The following is a 24,608-nucleotide window of genomic DNA, read 5'->3' on the forward strand; positions in this document are numbered from 1 at the left end:
AGGGTCAAAAATGGAAATTCAATTCACAATTGGATATATATATATATATATATATATATATATATATATATATATATATATATATATATATACAAGTGTTTGTGTGTATATATATATATATATATATATATTATAAATATATATGTATATATATTATATTGTATATATATATGTATGTATATTGTATATATATATGTATGTATATTGTATATATATATATATATATATATATATATATATATATATATATTGGAAAGAAATCTTCACAAAAGCAAAAGTACCAAACATCATGTGTGCTTCCAACCTTTACAATCAGTCACTTCATTACTTTTCCTTAAACAAACAAGAGTTGCTTGATTCCTTTGCATATATATAGATGCATGTTTACATGAGTGATTGTGTGTGTTTTGTGTTTCCTTGTAATATATCTCCTATTACTCTCTCATCTCCAGAAGAATAAACACATAGCCAACCTCAAAATACTCTCCAAACACCCTCCAAATACCCTTCTTAAATCTCCTCCAAAAACCATTTCAAATCACCACAACCATCACCACCTTGCTGTTTTTCGACATCAGAATTTGCAAGTTAAGAAAAAATTCACCGAGAACAACTCAACACGATAATACAGGAGAGATTTGCACCGCAAATTATTCAGGACCTTACCTACATCCAGGAATTTTCCTCGATTTTTTTGACCACTGCAAACCCCAGAGAGACGCGAGAGAGAATTGGCTATCCAGAGAGATTTACTACGAAAATCTATATTCGTAACCACCCAAAACTCTTTCAACATCACCCTCTTTGTTACCTTATACCACCAAAACTACAACCTTATTCCACCTTCTACCACCCTCCAAATACTCACTTCAACCTCATCAAATCACCTTAAAAAACCCCATACCCACATACAAAAAACATTACCCGTGTATTTTGTATCGTTTTGTAAACAATTCATTGTTACATAAAAAGAACTTATTGTTACTTACCGGATTGAACTTTGAACAAATAGAGACACAGTCTATTAAGATCCAGTCCAATTCTAAACCAGTTCAGTCAATTTATTGACGAACCGACTTTATATATATTTATATATTTATATATTTTATTACAGCTTTACGTCATTTAAATACTGTCATTTATTTCATTTATAGCTTTCAGTCATTTATAGTTTTCCAGTTTATATTTATTCCGCATTTCTTATTTTTTTTTTGCATCTTATCTCCTTAAATATATATATCTGTCACCCAGTAACTGGTATCCGAGCCTTTATTCGTGGTAATCAGATCGTATATTTTCAACATATATATATATATATATATATATATATATATATATATATATATATATATATATATATATATATATATATATATATAGAGAGAGAGAGAGAGAGAGAGAGAGAGAGAGAAGGAGAGAGAGAGAGAGAGAGAGAGAGAGATAAGATCGGGTGATGACTCTTTTTAAAGTGATGACTCGTGAGGACACCTTAAAAAATTGAAAAAAATCTAAAAAAAATACAAATCATAAATTCGAGCATAATACTACATCGGAGAGAAAACAAATTGAAAAAAAATGGATCATTAAAATTGAAGCATAGTGTAACATCCCCCTCTGGCACGTATCACAATATTGTCCGCTTTGGGCCACTCGACACGAGGACTTCCCAGGGGGTCACCCATCCCGGTACTACTCTCGCCCGAGCACGCTTAACTGCAGAGTTCTTATGGGATCTGCTGCCCTCACGGCTTTAAAACGCGTTGTGAAAAGGAAGGTATCCACACCCATTTTGAAAGGAAATGTTTCATTCTCCTTCCAAGCCGATGTGGGATCAGGTGCAACCCACCTTAATTGTAACGCCCGTAGATCCGGACTAGTAAATTTAGAGACGATAGGTGTCGAAAACGACTTTTTGATAGAAGGCTATTTAGAATGAATAGTCTTAATAAAAGTTGTAGCATATGTTACAAGGATTCCGAACATATAAAGAACGCCGAAATCTGAGTTATAACGAAGAAGTTATGATTCGTCGAAGTTTCGCGACGGAACCAACACAACACCGGGAAGCGTAAATAGTGAATTTACGATAGAGCGACTTTTAGCCTTAGCAATCTAAATGAGAGTCGTAGAATATGTTAAACCGAGAGCGTCCATAAAAAGAACGCCCGAATCTGACTTCGTATGAGGAAGTTATGATTTTTCGAAGTTTCGACTTAGCTGTGTACATCCCGAAGTTCGAAAATTAGATCGAGCGGTTTATAGCCGACACAACCTAAACGATAATCGAAGATCTCATTAATAGTAGCGTAACGATAAAAAGAAAGACGAAAACGGACGTCGGATGAAGAAGTTATGGATTTTTAACGGACCAATCCTATCCCGGCCTGTTAAAAATATAACTTTTAAAATAAAGCCAAAATTAACCGACGGAGTCTAAACAAAAGTTGTAGAGTACGTTCCCGCCTATGCGTGGATATAAAGAATGTCAAAAACAGAGTTCGTATGCGAGAGTTATAATTTTTAAAAGTCGGAGAGTGAATTTACGAAACCTGTTGCAAGGTCGATGACGTGGCCGAATCCTAGCCTTCCATTGCTGATCTCAGTACTCGCTGCGGATGGAGACATGTCGCCTTCGGTACGCCCAGCGTCCGAGCTCGGAACGCGCCGCGTACGCCTGACTTCCTTGGTCCAGCATCATCCACGTCGCCCCACCGAGGTCTCGCCACCTGTCGTTCCTATCCGAGTTACGCCCCGCGTAACAGAGGGCTACGCCCAGCGTAGTCCGAAGATCAGCTCCTATAAATACCTTGCGAAGGCAGCCGGCTTCTTCACTCATTCCACCACAACTTTCTCTCTCTACTTTCTCTCACTACCCCTAACCCCCCTAAGCCTAGGTAAACCCCCTAGCACCCGAAGGAAGCCCCAAGGCTCCTGGAGTCCCGAGAAAAAGGGTCTTTCGGTTCGGAAACGCTGCTCCAAGCGAAGCCCGGTTTTCGAGAAAACCCGTTGTAAGTGAGCTACGCCTACGCTATTTTTAATATAGCTTCTAATTAATTATAGTAACATTATTATGACCTTAAAATAATTATTTGGGTTATTATTATGAGTTAAATAAGAGTGTTGCTTAACGCTTATATAATAGTAATAATGGCTATACTATTAATTAGTCTCGGTAAATATTAGACTAAGCCCTAGTGGTAATGATACTAGGTTTTCTCGAAGGAAATTGTTTTAAAAGTAACGAAGTGGTGTCCAAGTGCAGAGTCACCACCTAATCAAGTGAGTGCATAGTTACTTTCATCTTACACATAGATATGAAGTATTTTATATAAACTACGTGCCATGTGTGCATATTATCTGTATACTTGCTATCTATGTTGGATGAACGATTTTATACACGTTTTAAATGATTTAAATTGTATATGTATTTTATATATACAAAATATGTTGGGTAAAACATGGGTAGATGAAATATGAGTTGGATGATGAAATCAGAGGTGATATAGACCGTGAGATAAGGGTGAGAGGTAAACCATAAGAGAAGCCTTTTACCCATGTGTTGGCCCCGTCATTCAGCAGAGTATGGATGACAACCACAGACTATTCTAGACAGTCCAGTGGACACTATCAGGCTCACAATCTGTAGGTGTTTTGAACTGTGTGCTCACCAGCTGTACCCTAAACCCTTGACATGTGTTGTGAGAGGAGTCTCGGAATAGATACTGTCGATAAAAGAGAATAACCCTGGCGACTATGAGACTTAGTGCCTATCTAGTAAACCATGGCAACGATGGACTTCGTGCCAATTCCTTAGGATAATCCTTAGGAATGAATGAACGAGGAATAACTGATTCTTAGGGTAGATCCTTAAGAGTAAATAAGATAATAGGGATGGGTAATTGGGTTGATTGATTGTTTGATGATTAAATGATTATATTATTGTGGGTTGAAAACCCTATGTACTCACCAGGTTTCCCAACCTGACCCGCTCAAGCTTATTAGTATCATAGGTGTCGATATAAAGCTACTTTACACTGAGAGATTTAAAAGAGATGTAGATCACTAGTGTAAATTAATGTACTGTTTATGCTTATGTTTCTGTATTGACGATGACATCCCAAGGTTTTGAAAATGAATAAAAATACATTTCTTCAGAAATGCTTTGATAATGTATTTATCATGTTTTTCTTAGAACAAATTCTGCAACATTTTTATTAAAAGAGGTACTCTGATTTTTATAACGCATAAACATAATCGGTCTTTTCTGGCCGTGAAAATGGGGATGTCACAGTTGGTATCACAGCATTAGTTTAAGCGAAGCAGGAATTTGTAGGATTCTTAGACTTAAACTTAGAATGCTAAGCGATGATTGTGAGGTGTGAGCACTAGCTTATTTTAGGAATTGTGCCTAAAATGCTTTTATGTGCTAAATGCGTTGTGCCTGATATGCGATTATTTGTTCGGATCTATGGTCTGTTGCCGACCAGATCTGGAAACCTTATGTGTTTAGGATTCTAAAGGTACGACTACGATATTAGAACTAACATGTTAACGTTTCGAAGAGATAAGGACAAATTAAACGTCTATCCTACATGAAGATCTAAATTCACCCTATTCGGTGTAAAGATCAAAATGGCGAGAACCCGCAGTGGAGCCGGGAATGCAAATGGGAACAGAAACCAACCACCAGTGATTGAACAAATATCTGTTGTAGCCGATGCTCCTGAGCCAATTACAATGGCTGGAGTACAAGCCATGATTCGAGCTATGTTGGCTGAACAACGAGAAGAGATGAGGCAGATGTTGCATGAAAATATGGACGAACCTACAATGCCAGTTGAACAGCCCAAATTGAACGATGGGCAGTCAGAAGGAGGGAACTACAGTGGGACCGTTGGTCAAGCCAACCCACCAATAGTTCGACAAAACAACCAGGATGACGGAGTCGAGAGGAATGGATGCAAGTACAAGGATTTTCTGACTTGCAAGCCATCGACTTTCACTGGAAAGGAAGATCCGATCGGAGTCATGGATTGGATCTCGGAGATGGAGTTAGCTTTCATGATGTGTGGTTACAGAGGCAAGTTACATACCACCTTTGCAGTACGTCAGTTACGAGGAAGCGTTGTGCGCTGGTGGAATACCCTGGGGAAGACTTTAAGCCCGAATGAGCCCATGCAACTGACATGGGCAGAGTTTTTGGGGCAGTTCAAATGCAAGTACGGCTCGGCCCAAAACATGCTCGAGCTAGAGAATCAATTCTTGACCTTGAAGAAAGGAAGCATGTCAATTGATGAATACACCAACAACTTCACAGAGAAGATGTTTTTGTTGGATTAATGTCTAAGTCCATAACTATAATTGGTAAGACTTGACCCGACCTGGCATGGTCCATTTGGGTTGCATGGCATCATGCATTTGGATAGACTATAATGAGAGAAATAACACTTAAGGTTGGTTAATATATTATAAGTTCTAATATATTAATAAGGTTATTTAATTAGTATTGATCAAGAATTAATTTGGAATTAATTAAGTGATCAAAAGGAGACTAATTAAATATATGGGTTGATTGTGTAAATCATTCATTCTTATATATGTGGGCTTGTGATCCAAGATTCCTTATGTTGGACTAAGTCCATGGGGTGACCCATGGATACTCCATGGAGGTTAAAATCCATGGAGCATAAGGAATGGGTAAAAGAATCCCATGGCTCAAGAAATCATGCACTAATGTGTGAGTGTGAGGGCTAGACGATTTCAAGGAGTGTTCAAGTTTCTCTCAAGTTATTCCAAGTGTATTTGGTGTTGTGTGAACCATTTGAGGTGTCACACTTGGGGCACTAGGCACTCACGCTTCATGAATACATTCTACATCAAAGAGGTATGTATTCTATCTTGTTATATTTATTATTTTGTATGCTAGATTAGGATAATACCTTGGATGTTCATAATTGTATGTATAATAGAGAAAACATAGATCCAAGGTATTTAGGGTTGCATGTACACTTAGGAGTGTTAGAATGCTCATAACCCAACAGTGGTATCAGAGCCTAGGCTTGTTTTCTTGTTATACTTGCAAAAGTAGCTGAAAAATCGAGTTGGATGCATATATTCAATTGTTTTGGCTGGAATTGGACTAGGAACATTACCCTAAGATGTTTTTGGACTTATAAACTTATTTTTGATGTGGTAATGTTCATGCTAATCCAATTTCTAAGATAATTGTCATAATTTCAAGATTTGTATTAGTTTGTATGTTCATGCTAATTTCTTGAAGATTGATGATTTGAATTATCTTGTTCTTATGAGGTTCTTAGATTAATAGAAAAGTTGTGTGAAATAGTTGTTTTCAATCCATTTTAATCTAAGAGTTGATTCCAAAGTGTGTTTTTGTAACTTGTCCTCAAGTTATATGAAAAGTCACATTTAAGAATCATAAAACTCATAAAAGTTGGCAAATGTTACAAAATGAAGAGTCTAGTTCTAATTAAATGGTTTTATGACTCCATAACTTGTCCTCAAGTTATGGAGGTTCAAGAGTCTCTTCATTAAATTAAAAAAAAAAGTGTAACCTTAATTAGTTCCATAAGTTACAATAAAAAAAAGTTATTTTTTTATTAATTAGTTTAAAGTCTTCCATAACTTGTCCTCAAGTTATGGAATTTGAAGAGTTTTTTTTTAATTAAAACTACTTTAAACTCATAAGTTATGGAATTAATTAGTTTTGAATAGTTTCAAAACTTGCCCTCAAGTTTTGGAATTTGAAAAGTTTTCACTTATGAATACTTTAATTCCAAGTTAGCCCTTAGAATTTTAAAAGTTAAAATTCAACCCTTATACTTTATAATATTATAAGTTAATAATATTTATATATATGTATAAGAGTAAAGTCAGTCTTACCGTTAGTAGGCCTCATTCACGAAGCCGGTCTATAAGGGGGGTATAAGGTTACTGCCTATAAAATGGCAGTTTAATGGGTGTCCACTCTCACCCACCGCTTCCTTGACTGGTGGAGGGTCGTTAGCCGAACGGGTAGGACAAGGACTATAATTCTCCTTTCATTAAAAGTATTAATGATAAATACTAAGTAACTAAACTCTTATTAATACCCAATCTTAGTTACTTAGGAAAATGTGAATTTGGTGCTAACCCATGAAATTACACTTTGCACTTTGCTTAAGTCGTTAGTGGAGCGTGTGTGGTTAACCGGCACACTAACCTGGACTTAACAAGGTAGGCAAAGGGTAACTTAATATTTATCATAGTATCGGTGGAGCGTGTGTGGTTAACCGGCACACTGATTAAGGGGTAAATATTAAGGGTACCAAGTATATTTGCATGGTTATTCACACCTTGTTTTGTGATCCTCGGCATCCCAGTCACAAAACATGAAGGGCACACTCGAGATTGAAACATGCCTTTGAACAGTTCAATGAATCTCAAAGATCTAGGACTTTCAAATCCAATTAAAACCTAATAAATTATTTCGTTTTTCATGGTGGAAATCGGTGAATCGTCATTCACCTACCTTCAAATATTTTATAGCTTGGATAACGGCATCCCTCTTCTAAGTTATAAAATAGTTTGTTGGGTCCTAGCCTTAATATTTCATATTGGGTGTCATATTAAGGACTTTAAATCAACTATCTTGAATATCTCCCAAAAAGATGTCTGGTCTAGACATTTATGATCTTCCCAAATCTCTTGAAACAAGCTTTCCTAAATGAAGATGATGTCCCATGGATATCATACTTCTTTCACCTCCTCCAATTATTCTCCCTAACCCACAAGTTCCTAAAAAGTTTAAGGTCACTCAAGCCCTATTGGCAAGGCAAGGTCTAGGTGTGATCACATCTTGGAGATGTAGTCACATATTGACAAGCCGGGAGAGTTGGGTGTCAAAGTCTTGAGAAATTTGGTGGCTCAACTACTTTCTAAGTCACATAGTGAGTTCTTTTGGGAATCCTATGAAACAGACTAAGACAAGACCCTTAATGATCTTATCCATTTGCTGAGATCAACTTCCTAAAACGCTATGGACATTGACAATGATGACATTGGATATCCAGTAAAGCTCTCTCTTCCCAATGGAAAGGGATCGGCCATAGTCAACTCTGTTGACCCAATGGTAAAGAGAGAGGCGAAGTCTGAGATAGTCCCATTATCAAGGATCCATAGGTAACTATTGCCAAAGGAAGGGGCATTGGTTACGAAGCTGCCAAATTTACCTAAGGATGTTAAAGTCAATAAGTTTGGCTCTACTTCAGGTAAAGTCCATTGTCTAACTCTATTAAGTACATGCTCATTCTAATCGCGAAGATGGATTTCAATCGCATGGTTCGGTGATCAGAATTTTGGGCTATTACTTAAGAGTTATGATATTTATATTACTTAGGAATAGATAACAACAAGGTTTTCATATGGATTGTAAGGATAAGTTTTTCCGCAAAGTTTTAAAATAAAAGAAAAAGGTTTTGATTTTATTTATTTTAAGTATCCTTACAATGGCATTTGTGAAAAGTTGTTGCTTATAAGATTCCATTGATAGCAATATTGGAAAAATGGATTTGATTCTTTCGGTTGTGGTAGTGTGTAATATTACCAAATACGGAAAGATTCTCATCACCCAAGGTTCAATTGGACCGAAACTTGGAATCATGCAAGTTGTATAGTATGATGAATGAGAACTTTCAGCTTGGAAAAGTAAGACTAATTCCTTATGTGAATAAGGAAAGGACTAAGGGATCGAGTACAGATTCTTGTGCACTGGTCAAGTCCACCACAAAAGATCAAGAAGACTATTCGTCATGATTTACTTAAGTTCAGTAAATATGGTTATACTTATAAGCTTAAGTATAAGTCTGTAGCATTGGAGAAGTTTCAATGTGAGACAGAACGAATAAGAAGAATCAAAGTATGGCAGAAAGATAAAAGTTTCTCAAATCTGAAAAGATGGGAGAGTACTTTAGTATCATGTTTATGATCATCTTAATGATTAAGATACCATATCACAATTAGTCCTCTAAAGTCAAGAAGAGGAGTCATGAATTGTTGAAATGGTTAAATCAAAAAGATGAGTCATACTTCGTTCCAAAACAATTCTTAGAGTCATACTCCAAGATTGTAACTTGAGTGACATATCTTAAAGAGGGTTTGTTAACACTAGTCAAATGTTGCTTATGTAGAAAGCCTTAAACACAATCTCATCAGTGTTGGTCAACTATGTAATGTTGCATTAATGTCTAAGTCCATAACTATAATTGGTAAGACTTGACCCGACCCGGCATGGTCCATTTGGGTTGCATGGCATCATGCATTTGGATAGACTATAATGAGAGAAATAACACTTAAGGTTGGTTAATATATTATAAGTTCTAATATATTAATAAGGTTATTTAATTAGTATTGATCAAGAATTAATTTGGAATTAATTAAGTGATCAAAAGGAGACTAATTAAATATATGGGTTGATTGTGTAAATCATTCATTCTTATATATGTGGGCTTGTGATCCAAGATTCCTTATGTTGGACTAAGTCCATGGGGTGACCCATGGATACTCCATGGAGGTTAAAATCCATGGAGCATAAGGAATGGGTAAAGTTATGAGTTACATGGTGTAACCCTAATAGCCACCATATAAAAGAATCCCATGGCTCAAGAAATCGTGCACTAATGTGTGAGTGTGAGGGCTAGACGATTTCAAGGAGTGTTCAAGTTTCTCTCAAGTTATTCCAAGTGTATTTGGTGTTGTGTGAACCATTTGAGGTGTCACACTTGGGGCACTAGGCATTCAAGCTTTATGAAGACATTCTACATCAAAGAGGTATGTATTCTATCTTGTTATATTTATTATTTTGTATGCTAGATTAGGATAATACCTTGGATGTTCATAATTGTATGTATAATAGAGAAAACATAGATCCAAGGTATTTAGGGTTGCATGTACACTTAGGAGTGTTAGAATGCTCAAAACCCAACAGTGGTATCAGAGCCCAGGTTTGTTTTCTTGTTATACTTGCAAAAGTAGCTGAAAAATCGAGTTGGATGCATATATTCGATTGTTTTGGCTGGAATTGGACTAGGAACATTACCCTAAGATGTTTTTGGACTTATAAACTTGTTTTTGATGTGGTAATGTTCATGCTAATCCAATTTCTAAGATAATTGTCATAATTTCAAGATTTGTATTAGTTTGTATGTTCATGCTAATTTCTTGAAGATTGATGATTTGAATTATCTTGTTCTTATGAGGTTCTTAGATTAATAAAAAAGTTGTGTTCAATCCATTTTAATCTAAGAGTTGATTCCAAAGTGTGTTTTTGTAACTTGTCCTCAAGTTATATGAAAAGTCACATTTAAGAATCATAAAACTCATAAAAGTTGGCAAAGGTTACAAAATGAAGAGTCTAGTTCTAATTAAATGGTTTTATGACTCCATAACTTGTCCTCAAGTTATGGAGGTTCAAGAGTCTCTTCATTAAATTAAAAAAAAAGTGTAACCTTAATTAGTTCCATAAGTTGCAATAAAAAAAAGTTATTTTTTTTATTAATTAGTTTAAAGTCTTCCATAACTTGTCCTCAAGTTATGGAACTTGAAGAGTTTTTTTTTTTAATTAAAACTACTTTAAACTCATAAGTTATGGAATTAATTAGTTTTGAATAGTTTCAAAACTTGCCCTCAAGTTTTGGAATTTGAAAAGTTTTCACTTATGAATACTTTAATTCCAAGTTAGCCCTTAGAATTTTAAAAGTTAAAATTCAACCCTTATACTTTATAATATTATAAGTTAATAATATTTATATATATGTATAAGAGTAAAGTCAGTCTTACCGTTAGTAGGCCTTATCCACGAAGCCGGTCTATAAGGGGGGTATAAGGTTACTGCCTATAAAATGGCAGTTTAATGGGTGTCCACTCTCACCCACCGCTTCCTTGACTGGTGGAGGGTCGTTAGCCGAACGGGTAGGACAAGGACTATAATTCTCCTTTCATTAAAAGTATTAATGATAAATACTAAGTAACTAAACTCTTATTAATACCCAATCTTAGTTACTTAGGAAAATGTGAATTTGGTGCTAACCCATGAAATTACACTTTGCACTTTGCTTAAGTCTTTAGTGGAGCGTGTGTGGTTAACCGGCACACTGATTAAGGGGTAAATATTAAGGGTACCAAGTATATTTGCATGGTTATTCACACCTTGTTTTGTGATCCTCGGCATCCCAGTCACAAAACCTGAAGGGCACACTCGAGATTGAAACATGCCTTTGAACAGTTCAATGAATCTCAAAGATCTAGGACTTTCAAATCCAATTAAAACCTAATAAATTATTTCGTTTTTCATGGTGGAAATTGGTGAATCGTCATTCACCTACCTTCAAATATTTTATAGCTTGGATTACGGCATCCCTCTTCTAAGTTATAAAATAGTTTGTTGGGTCCTAGCCTTAATATTTCATATTGGGTGTCATATTAAGGACTTTAAATCAACTATCTTGAATATCTCCCAAAAAGATGTCTGGTCTAGACATTTATGATCTTCCCAAATCTCTTGAAACAAGCTTTCCTAAATGAAGATGATGTCCCATGGATATCATACTTCTTTCACCTCCTCCAATTATTCTCCCTAACCCACAAGTTCCTAAAAAGTTTAAGGTCACTCAAGCCCTATTGGCAAGGCAAGGTCTAGGTGTGATCACATCTTGGAGATGTAGTCACATATTGACAAGCCGGGAGAGTTGGGTGTCAAAGTCTTGAGAAATTTGGTGGCTCAACTACTTTCTAAGTCACATAGTGAGTTCTTTTGGGAATCCTATGAAACAGACTAAGACAAGACCCTTAATGATCTTATATATTTGCTAAGATCAACTTCCTAAAACGCTATGGACATTGACAATGATGACATTGGATATCCAGTAAAGCTCTCTCTTCCCAATGGAAAGGGATGGGCCATAGTCAACTCGGTTGACCCAATGGTAAAGAGAGAGGCGAAGTCTGAGATAGTCCCATTATCAAGGGTCCATAGGTAACTATTGCCAAAGGAAGGGGCATTGGTTACGAAGCTGCCAAATTTACCTAAGGATGTTAAAGTCAATAAGTTTGGCTCTACTTCAGGTAAAGTCCATTGTCTAACTCTATTAAGTACATGCTGATTCTGATCGCGAAGATGGATTTCAATCGCATGGTTCGGTGATCAGAATTTGGGCTATTACTTAAGAGTTATGATATTTATATTGCTTAGGAATAGATAACAACAAGGTTTTCATATGGATTGTAAGGATAAGTTTTTCCACAAAGTTTTAAAATAAAAGAAAAAGGTTTTGATTTTATTTATTTTAAGTATCCTTACAATGGCATTTGTGAAAAGTTGTTGCTTATAAGATTCCATTGGTAGCAATATTGGAAAAATGGATTTGATTCTTTCGGTTGTGGTAGTGTCTAATATTACCAAATAAGGAAAGATTCTCATCACTCAAGGTTCAATTGGACCAAAACTTGGAATCATGCAAGTTGTATGGTATGATGAATGAGAACTTTCAGCTTGGAAAATTAAGACTAATTCCTTATGTGAATAAGGAAAGGACTAAGAGATCGAGTACAGATTCTTGTGCACTGGTCAAGTCCACCACAAAAGATCAAGAAGACTATTCGTCATGATTTACTTAAGTTCAGTAAATATGGTTATACTTATAAGTTTAAGTATAAGTCTGTAGCATTGGAGAAGTTTCAATGTGAGACAGAACGAATAAGAAGAATCAAAGTATGGCAGAAAGATAAAAGTTTCTCAAATCTGAAAAGATGGGAGAGTACTTTAGTATCATGTTTATGATCATCTTAATGATTAAGATACCATATCACAATTGGTCCTCTAAAGTCAAGAAGAGGAGTCATGAATTGTTGAAATGGTTAAATCAAAAAGATGAGTCATACTTCGTTCCAAAACAATTCTTAGAGTCATACCCCAAGATTGTAACTTGAGTGACATATCTTAAAGAGGGTTTGTTAACACTAGTCAAATGTAAGAGTAAAAGGTTATCTACTCTTGTACATTTGAAATTGGTAAGTTGTGATGTTTTGGATAAAACAGAGACCAACTTAGGCCAATTGTGTAAAGTGTTAGTCTTGATAAAGAATCCGCACTATCTCTTGAATATTTGACAAGGGAGTCTTATATGTCAAGAGGACAGTGGGAGTCTTAAAGCTCTTGAAAGTTTCAAGACTTAATCAAGAATAAAACCTAAAGTCCTTCACTAGCACACGACTTGAGGTTTATAACCTATCGTGTTGAAATTTTTGTGCCTATTCAAGTTGGCTTTGCATAGGAGTTTTGAGAGTTCTCAATTGGTTGCACAACTACTTGGAAGCAATGGCAGGCACCTGAGCTGCCAAATGGCAAGAATTTAAGATTGCACAAGTTTAATCAATATGAGTTTGGATTTGTCACTAACCTTGTCTTGTGATTATGGTGTTGACAAATTCACATGGATAAGAACACATACACTATTAAATCTAAGTGTCATAAGGTTTCTCTCCGATTCATGAAAATGATGGTGAGGAAACACTTTCACTAAGTAGATTTTAGCTAGATAGCAATTGTGATATTTGCATTCTCAAAGTCGTTAGTGGAGCGTGTGTGGTTTACCGGCACACTAACATGGACTTGTGAGAAGTGGCAAAGGTCTAAACAATTGAGACTATGATTACGGCATCCCTTTTCATAGTTCTAAAATTGTTTAGACACACATGTGATCTATCTAAGAGAGGTGTATGATTTTGATAAAGTTTTATCAAAACAATCTAGTATCAGAAATCTGAACTTTGGTAAGAAAGTCAGCTGATTTCTGAGTACATGTCAAAGCTAGTGGGAGCATAAGTGTTATGCTAATAATCATCATGTTAGTGGGAGCATGATAATTATGACAAAGGTTGCAAGTTAGCAATGTTAATTATAGAAAACAAAAGTTTCAATTCGTGAGGTTGCAGGGGTTGAAAAAGTTGTTTTGCTATAATTAAGGGAGAGGAAATTATACTTCATTTAAATTCTAAAAAGTTTAGATTGAGATTTTAATCGTATTTAATCAAGGATATATATATGAATTTCATGTTGGAATGGCTCAACATAAGGAAATTCTATATATGGGTCCATTATTTGCGTTCTAAAATTCGATTATGATTACGGCATCCCTTTTCATAATCTGAATTTTAAGAACTTGGCAAATTGAAATGGAAATATTATAGCAAAAGACTAGTTTAGTCTTTATGTGAGACATCATGAATCGTGTCCCATATGGTTCGGATATAGGATCGATTACATGTACTATATTCATCCTTTCTAAAATTTTCCAAATGCCTGGGGCATTATGAAGGGAAAAGGTCTAGAATTGGATATGACTAAAATGATTAAGCAATTGTCGAGGACAATCTAAGGTTTACCAAAGATTCGTTGCTCAAGGACAGTTGGAAGTATAATGTTAATTCTGGAAGGACCATATTGACATAATCTGTAAGGAGGCAACTCTTGTTCAGAAGTGATAGTCAAAATGGAATATGGAAATGTTTCAAAGTTAGAAATTATTCAATCTGTGTAAGATTAGGAAACTTAATGAAAGAAGGATGTTTCCAAGGAGCTGATCTCCTTTGGAATGCTCTGTAATGATTGTTGTCAAGTCTTTCTGACTTTATGCATAATCATTAAGAGGATCAATGCATATAAGTTTAGAATCTAACAAATTTCAGTAAATGGCATGAATTTGGAATTCTTGCATTTGCAGTAAGGATTTGGGACTGTGAAAAGAGGATCATTGGAGTGATGTTCAATTGATCTATTTTACAAAGTAAAGATCATAGACAAACATAGTATGCATACTTGGTGTATGGCATGACTAGTGTTTAGAAAACATAGTGTACATGCTTGGAGCATGGGACAACTATTGTTTTAAATTCAAGTATAAAGTTGATAAAACCGAAACAATGAATAATGAGTAATCAGTATGGTGATAAATAAAAGTGTTTATTTATATTCATAGGGTTTGATACCATATTTGATTCATTTATTCTTGTGTTTCACTTTGCATGTTTTGACTTCCAGAATAACTAAGTCGCTCTTCCTGAATGATTAAGTTATTCAAACCATCCACAGTCGGTCATATGTTGGAAGTAGATATGAATCAAGACTGTCATGGGTTGGTTTGTAGAGGTCCAAGTTTATGGACAAAATGGTGCTACAACACTCATGAGTGCTCATAAGTTCTGAGTATTGGATTCAACCCGCGCTCATTTGAATCACTTCATGGATTTTATCACGAGTGATCATGAGACGATAATATCTTATATTCTTCAAACCTAGAGATATGAGTTGTTACTATGAGTTGGTTATACATTGATTGCACGAAAACACATTGGTAACTCGATGTTATAAAACGTGCCTTTGTGTATGATTCAACAAGTAGTAGAACAAGCCATATGAGTCGAAGTTTATCCATTCCTTTTACCTTCGAGATAAAAGCGATATCTGTGGGACCCTCGATGATTTAAAGATGATACATGTGAGTGCTTGGCCAAGCCAGGACTGATTTGATTTGTTCAATCAGTCAGTCGTCATGAATCGGAAATCGGGAAACAACAAATGGACAGAGAGAATGATTGATAATCCATGTCTCAGTCCATATGATATCTAGAATGGAGGAATTTATGATCCCTTATCTAATGGACAAGTCATTGACAAAGGTCAGAGTTCATCGACAAGGTCAGAGTTCGACAGAAGCTTTTGAGAGCTACGATTGCTGATCGGTTCCTGAAGTCATACGCAATAATAGTTTTAGACTTATCCAAGTGGGAGACTGTTGGATTAATGTCTAAGTGCATAACTATAATTGGTAAGACTTGACCCGACCCGGCATGGTCCATTTGGGTTGCATGGCATCATGCATTTGGATAGACTATAATGAGAGAAATAATACTTAAGGTTGGTTAATATATTATAAGTTCTAATATATTAATAAGGTTATTTAATTAGTATTGATCAAGAATTAATTTGGAATTAATTAAGTGATCAAAAGGAGACTAATTAAATATATGGGTTAATTGTATAAATCATTCATTCTTATATATGTGGGCTTGTGATCCAAGATTCCTTATGTTGGACTAAGTCCATGGGATGACCCATGGATACTCCATGGAGGTTAAAATCCATGGAGCATAAGGAATGGGTAAAGTTATGAGTTACATGGTGTAACCCTAATAGCCACCATATAAAAGAATCCCATGGCTCAAGAAATTGTGCACTAATGTGTGAGTGTGAGGGCTAGACGATTTCAAGGAGTGTTCAAGTTTCTCTCAAGTTATTCCAAGTGTATTTGGTGTTGTGTGAACCATTTGAGGTGTCACACTTGGGGCACTAGGCACTCAGGCTTCATGAAGACATTCTACATCAAAGAGGTATGTATTCTATCTTGTTATATTTATTATTTTGTATGCTAGATTAGGATAATACCTTGGATGTTCATAATTGTATGTATAATGGAGAAAACATAGATCCAAGGTATTTAGGGTTGCATGTACACTTAGGAGTGTTAGAATGCTCATAACCCAACAGTTTTCGCCTTGCGTCTTGTTCCAGATGAGCTGACGAAAATCGACAAGTAAGCAAAGGGACTTCCATGGGAGTACACGGTGTCAGTGCGTCAGGCACCTACTCTGGAGGCAGCTATTTGGGCTGCCAAGTCTGTGGAGGATATGATTAAAGGAAGAGCTTCCAGCAAGGTTGAGGTTGGCGAGAAGAGGAAGTTCGAGGGGTCTGCAAAGCCCAACAATAAGAAGATCAAGTCTGGTTCAAAAGAGTTTAGTGGAGGACGAAACGAGGCGAAATGGCGCGAGAAGTGCAAGAAGAAGCACTTCGGGAAATGTAGCGAGGAAGTGACCTGCTACAAGTGTGGGAAGACCGGGCATTACGCCAACGAGTGCACCGCCAACAAAAGGGTGTGTTATGAATGCCATGAAGAAGGGCACGTTGCTAAGGATTGCCCGAAGAAGAAAGAGGCGACAAAACCAAACATTCCACCGAAACCGAAGGCAAGAGTGTTCCATATGATCCATGACGAAGCAGATTGAAATGAAAGGGATCAGGAATGAGGATCTATGAAGTAGTCGTGTACATAGTACCACATGGTGTAACCTATTAGAGGCATAGTATAGGTTGAACTTGAACACCTATATAATCGTTTCAAGGAATAATATTAAACCTTCGTTTTGTTATCTGATGTGTCAAGTTGTTATGTGATTTTCTTGTATGGTGACTTGGGTGAACTGTGAGACAATACTTGGGACGAGTACGAGTGGGTGTGAAAGGTAGTAGAGGCCTATACTACCTGGAGCATAGGACTCGCACTTGGATCAGGGAAAGTCAGAAGGTTACCAAGAAGGTAGTAATTTATTTCGTTTTACTCAAGTATGTCGTTACCATCATTTCGGTAATAACTGAGAAGATGATTGTTATTCTGACCCTAGAGTCCATATCATAACGAGTCCGACTAAGATAAGTGTGTTACGTGGTTCAGAGAACCAAGATCGATGTAGCATCCGACTTAAGCCAGAAGATTGAAGTGAAAGATAATTGATGCGATCAATAGAAGTATCGCGCTCGTTGTTAATGGAGTTGGTAGCAGGAAACGCTACATGTTGAAATTTGATTTTATCACATTAGAACATGAAGGAAGGTATAGTCTGTTCTGGAATTTGACTCTAAGAGACCTGAGTCTAAGTGTTGCAACATACGACGAGATGTCATTAGAACGAGGCACATCAATCTATTATAGAAATCAAAGAATTTATTCTTAAGTTTGTTAAGAAGAAGAAGGTGTAGGATTTTGAGCATTCTAACACTTCCTAAGTGTACATGCAACCCTATTAAACCTTGGATCTATGTTTGTCTAAGATACATGCAAAATATTATTTTCCAAGGTTTATAACCTATCTAGCATGGCATGGGGTACTTTTAACCACAAAGGAACTAGATGAATTACATACCTTTTGTTGATTGTTGATTCCTTGGAGTTTGAGAGCCAAGCACCAATAATGTGAATGCCTCAAATGGAAATCACAAATCACCCAAACTTGGAAAATATATGAGAGAGTATTCCAACTCTTGGTTTTGGCCACCACACTTACACACACACTTAGTGTCTTTTTCATGCAACATAAGCTTGTTTATATAGTGTACATGGTTAGGGTGAAACCCTAATAACCCATGTCTTTTCCTCTTCCAAGGATCCATGGGTAAAAGCTCCATGGATCATCCATGGACTTCCATATAAGCTTAGCCCATTCCAAATGAGTGTTAGCCCACACCATATAAATATAATAGCCCATGATTTAATTAGTCTTCCTTTTAATCACTAAATTAATTTATAATTAATTCAAGATTAAAACTAATTAAGTAACATGACTTTATATTAATATATTATAACTTATAATATATTAATAAATCGTAAGTATACAACTCTCATAAAATTATCCATAACAAGTTCGGGTGAAGTGCAACCCAAATGGACCATGCCAGGTCGGGTCAAGTATATACCAAATAAGTTATGGACTTAGACACCTTATCCAACAGACTCCCACTTGGATAAGTCTAATAACTGTATTTGCCTATATTACTTCAGGAACCAACCGGCAATCGTAGCTCTCGAAAACTCTTGTGAACTATGAAGCGCCATTTTAGATAAGTGATCATATAATCCTCTGCTCTCATGATATCAGCCGGACAAATACATGGAACAATGTCTTACTTATTGTCTAGCAGTTGTTTCTCGATTTCCGATTTGTTTGACAAAGAACTTAACTGAACACATCAATTTAGTTCTGACCGGGCCCGGTACATGGGTCAACACAAAATCATCGAGGGGCCCAGATATCGCTTCTATTTCTAGAAGGAACAGATAAACTTCGACTCATATGCTTGTTCTACTACTTATTGAATTGCACACAAAGGCACGTTTTATAACATCAAGTTACTGATGCGTTTACGTGCAATCAATGCACAACCAACTCATAGGTAACAACTCATATCTCTAGGTTTGAAGACTTATATGATATTACCGTCTCACGATCACTCGAGATAAATTCCATGAAGTGATACAAGTGAGCGTGGGTTTATTCCAATACTCATACCTTATGAGCACTAATGAACGTTGTAGCAACCATTGTTATGTCTAAACACCTTTAGCCATCTACAAACCCAATTCATGACAATCTTGATTCATACCTACTTCCGACGTATGACCGATTGTGGAGGTTTGAATAAATTGATTATTCTGGAAGTCAAAACATGCAAAACTGAAACAATAGTAAATAATTGACAATGATAGTAACACTTTACTCATAAATAAATCACACATTTTATTCATCATCAAACGTCGATTACATTTTACAAGTTTCAGAAAAGGCTATCTAATCTGTAAAACTAATATCGTCCCTCAGCCCGATACGCCTCGCATGCTGCAAATGCTTAACCCTCGTCAGTCCCTTCGTAAGGGGATCCGCAGGGTTCTCATCTGACGATACCCTCTTTGCCACGAGGAGTCCCTCTTCTATCTTGTGTCTTATGAAGTGATATTTTCTGTCAATGTGTCGGGATCTGCCATGATCTCTTGGTTCCTTGGCTAAGGCAACCGCACTATTGCTGTCACAGAAAATCTCCATAGGCTCCTTAATAGCTGGTACAACTCCAAGGTCTCCGATGAAGTTCCTCAGCCATATCGCCACCTTTGCCGCTTCACTCGCTGCTATGTACTCTGATTCACAAGTCGAATCAGCTACAGTCTCCTGTTTGGAACTCTTCCAAGTGATTGCCCCTCCAATTAAGGTAAAGACCCAGCCCGACTGAGAGCGGAAGTTATCCCTATCAGTCTGAAAGCTAGCATCACTATACCCTACTACTCTTAAGTCATCACTCCCACCAAGGTTAAGGATCCAATCCTTAGTCCTCCGCAGGTACTTGAGAATATTCTTTACCGCAGTCCAATGAGCCCTGCCAGGGTTCCCCTGATATCTGCTGACCATGCTCAAAGCGAAGGCCACATCAGGACGGGTACAAGTCATAGCATACATGATCGAACCAACAGCGGAAGCATAAGGTAATCGACTCATCTCAGCTATCTCATCTTCTGTACTCGGGCTCTGAGCCTTGCTCAGTTTGGCATTGCTTTGGATCGGTAATTCTCCTTTCTTGGAATTCTGCATGTTGAACCTTTTCAACACCTTATCCAAGTAGATACTCTGACTAAGTCCAATTGGTCTTTTACTCCTTTCTCTTAATATCCTTATCCCTAGGATATAGGTAGCTTCTCCAAGGTCCTTCATAGCAAAGCACTTCCCAAGCCAGGACTTAACCTCCTGCAAGGTTGGGATGTCATTTCCTATGAGTAGTATGTCATCCACATACAGTACCAAAAAACTAACTATACTCCCACTAGCTCTGACATACACGCAGGACTCATCTTCACTTCTTGAGAAACCAAACTCTTTGACCTTCTCATCGAAACAAAGATTCCAACTTCGAGATGCTTGTTTCAATCCATAAATGGATTTCTCAAGCTTGCACACTCTATTGGGGTACTCTGCACTGACAAAACCTTCTGGCTGATTCATGTAAACATCCTCAGCCAACTTTCCGTTAAGGAAAGCGGTTTTGACATCCATTTGCCATATTTCATAGTCATGAAATGCAGCAATGGCTAGCATAACCCTAATAGACTTAATCTTTGCTACTGGTGAAAAGGTTTCATCATAATCAATACCCTGAGTCTGAGTAAACCCCTTCGCAACCAGTCGAGCCTTATAAGTGTGCACCTTCCCATCCATGTCGGTCTTCTTCTTGAAGATCCATTTGCACCCGACTGTCTTACGGCCTGGTACATTGTCAACCAAGTTCCAAACTTGATTGTCATACATGGACTGTATCTCGCTGTCCATAGCCTCCTTCCATTTAGCAGACTCTGGGCCTGCCATGTCTTCCTTAACACTGTTAGGTTCATCCAGATTTACCAGTGTACTGTCACTGATAAATGTATCACCTTCCGTAGTAATATGAAATCCATAATAAAACTCAGGTGTGTTCCTAACCCTTGTGGAACGCCTTGGAAGTACAGACTCGTCAGCTGGATCAACAGGAATTTCCTCCTCAAGTTGATTGCTAGTGTTTGAGGTTCCTTCACCAATTGAGTCTTGAATTTCTTCAAGGTCAATTTGCCTCCCACTGTCTCCTTGGCTTATAAATTCTCTCTCTCGAAAGACCCCTCTCCTAGCCACAAAGACCACATTCTCACTGGGTCTGTAGAAGAGGTAACCAAAGGATTTTTGTGGGTAGCCGATGAAAATACACCTTTCACTTCGAGATTCGAGCTTGTCATGAGTTTCGCGCCTCACGAAAGCCTCGCAACCCCAAATCTTGATATGGTCTAGATTGGGAACCTTCCCAGTCCACATTTCATGAGGTGTTTTGGCAACCTTCTTTGTAGGGACTAGATTAAGGATGTGGGCGGCAGTCTCTAAGGCATACCCCCAAAAAGAGATTGGTAGCGAAGCTCGACTCATCATAGAGCGAACCATGTCCAACAAAGTTCGATTGCGCCTCTCAGCTACACCATTCAGCTGTGGTGTCCTGGGAGGTGTCAATTGTGAGACAATCCCACACTCCTTAAGATAGTCGAGGAACTCAGTACTAAGATACTCACCACCTCGATCGGATCGAAGCATCTTAATGTTCCTGCCCAATTGATTTTCTACTTCCTGTTTAAACTCTTTAAACCTTTCAAAAGTTTCTGACTTATGTTTGATTAAGTAGACATAACCATATCTACTAAAATCATCAATAAAGTCACATAATAGCGATTAGCGTCCCTTGTGGCGGTTTTGAATGGTCCACATACATCAGTATGTATAAGGTCCAACAAACCCTCACCCCTTGCACAAGTACCAGTGAAGGGTGATTTTGTCATTTTTCCAAGTAGACAAGACTCACAACTATCATCTGACTTGAGGTCGAACGACTCCAAGACTCCATCCTTTTGGAGCTGGCCTATGCGTTTCTTGCTTACATGTCCAAGACGACAATGCCACAAAGATGCTTTATCCAAGCTAGTAGAAGAATCAATACACAATACATTATTCCCTAAATTATCTACAACCGATACAGCTTCATACACACCATTACAAGGTAATGTTTTAAAATAAAGAATATTATTTAAGAAAGCATTAATACTACCAACTTCATTATCAAAAGAAAAGGTAAAACCTTGTTTGTACAAAGCATGAAAGGAAATAATATTCCTCGCCATTTCAGACGAGTACACACATTTATTCAAATCTAACTTTAACCCACTATCTAGCAACAAAGTATAAACTCCAATCTTGGTAACAGGTGCAACCTTCTTGTTCCCCATGATTAAGTTTATCTTTCCGTGCTCCACATCCTCACTTCTTCTTAGGCCCTGCAAGTCACAACAGATGTGAATACCACAACCAGTATCAAGAACCCAAGAATTAGAATATGGTGAGTTATTAGACAATATAGTGTAAATACCTGCATGGGATGGTTTCACTTTCCCATCCTTGACATCTTGCAAGTACTTTGGGCAGTTTCGCTTCCAGTGCCCCTTATTTTAACAGTAGAAGCATTCAGCATCCTTAGGGATGGCAGAAGGAGTGATAGAACCACCTTTGGTTCCAGATGAGGAGCCTTCAAGGGACTTTCCCTTGGTACCCTTCGAAGGGTGCTTCCTCTTTTTCCCTTTGCCTTGCCCGATAGCCAAAACAGGGGTAGTAGTAGGAGTAGGAGTAGCAACCGACTTACTCTTAAGACCACTTTCGGCAGTCTTCAGAAGTCCTTGAAGCTTACTGAGTGTGACTTCCTCCTTGTTCATGTGGTATGTCATACGAAATTGATCATAACACGATGGCAAGGAGTGCAAAATAATATCAATTGCCAACTCCTCAGGGAAGTTCACATTCAGTTTCATTAGACGGTCCACATACCTTTGCATTTTCTGCATGTGGCTCGTGATTGGTTCGCTATCCTTCATACGGGTAGTGATCATGGAGGAGATTATTTCATACCGCTCTTGACGAGCACTCTGATGGTACCTTTCCATCAGATCCTGATGTATCTCAAAAGGGTAATAGTCCTCATAGGACTTTTGGAGTTCAGCTGTCATAGTGGCCATCATGATGCATGCCACCTTGGTGGCATCTCTTTCATGTGCCTGATACTCAGCGACCTCCTCAGGAGTAGCAGTGGACTCATCAAGCTCCTTTAGCTCCTTATCGAGGACATATTCCTTGTCCTCGTAACGAGTAACCATCCTGATGTTCCGGATCCAATCCATAAAGTTGGAACCATCAAAGATGACCCTCCCACAAAGGTTCATGAGGGAAAAAGAGCCAGTAGGGTTAGAGCCCGAAGCTTTGTTGCCGGAAGACATCTGAAAAGAAGAAAACAAGTTTAGATTAGATATATCGAATCCTTAATAATACACCCAAATGTAATATTAAGGCTAGGATCCAACACAATATATTATAACTTAGAAGAGGGATGCCGTAATCTAAGCTATAATATATTTGAAGGTAGGTGAATGACGATTCACCAATTTCCACCATGAAAACGAAATGAATTATTAGGTTTAATTGGTTTTGAAATTCCTAGATTCCTTTGAGATTCATTGAACTTTTCAATGGCATGTTTCAATCTCGATTGTGCCCTTCAAGTTTTGTGACTGGGATGCCGAGGATCACAAAACAAGGTGTGAATAACCATGCAAATTCACTTGGTACCCTTAATATTATCACCTAATCAATGTGCCGGTTAACCACACACGCTCCACCGATCTATGATAAACATTAAGTCACCCTTCGTGATCCTTACTAGTCCAAGTTAGTGTGCCGGTTAACCACACACGCTCCACCAACGACTTGGTAAGGTACAAAGTGTGAATTTCATGGGTTAGCACCATATTCACATTTTCCTAAAGTAACTAAGATTGGGAATTTATATAAGGTTTAGTTACTTTATAATATTCATCATACTTTTAATGAGAATTTATAAGTCCTTGTCCTACCCGTTCGGCTAACGACCCTCCACCAGTCAAGCAAGCGGTGGGTGAGAGTGGACACCCATTAAGTTGCCATTTTATAGGCAACAACCTTATACCCACCTTATAGACTGACTTCGTGAATGAGGCGTACTAGCGGTAAGACGACTTTGATCTTATACATATATATAATAATTAACCATTAATGTTATAAATAGTATAAGGGTTGAATTTTAACTTTTAAAACTCTAAGGGTTTGGAATTAAAGTATATTAAAGTGTGTGTAACTTTACAAATTCCAAAACTTGAGGACAAGTTTTGAAACTATTCAAAACTTTTCATTTCATAACTTATGAATTAAAGGTTCATAAAAATGAAGACTCTTCATTTCCATGTAACTTATGTGTTTTAAGTGTGTGTTTAAAAGAAGTGACCTTTGGATATCCATAACTTGAGGACAAATTATGGACTCCATTAAAACACATAAATGATCAAGAATTAATCCTAAACAATTCAGCA

General features: G+C 37.2%; 1 pseudogene; it reads right to left on the reverse strand.

Annotated features, from left to right (window-relative positions):
* Window positions 1-1,645: 1,645 nt before the first annotated feature.
* Window positions 1,646-1,763, reverse strand: LOC145122922 (5S ribosomal RNA; annotated as a pseudogene).
* Window positions 1,764-24,608: the final 22,845 nt, after the last annotated feature.

This window comes from Lactuca virosa, chromosome 6 (assembly GCF_052849685.1).
Source record: "Lactuca virosa cultivar CGN04683 chromosome 6, Lactuca_virosa_CGN04683_v6, whole genome shotgun sequence".
In the NCBI taxonomy this organism is placed as follows: Eukaryota; Viridiplantae; Streptophyta; class Magnoliopsida; order Asterales; family Asteraceae; genus Lactuca; species Lactuca virosa.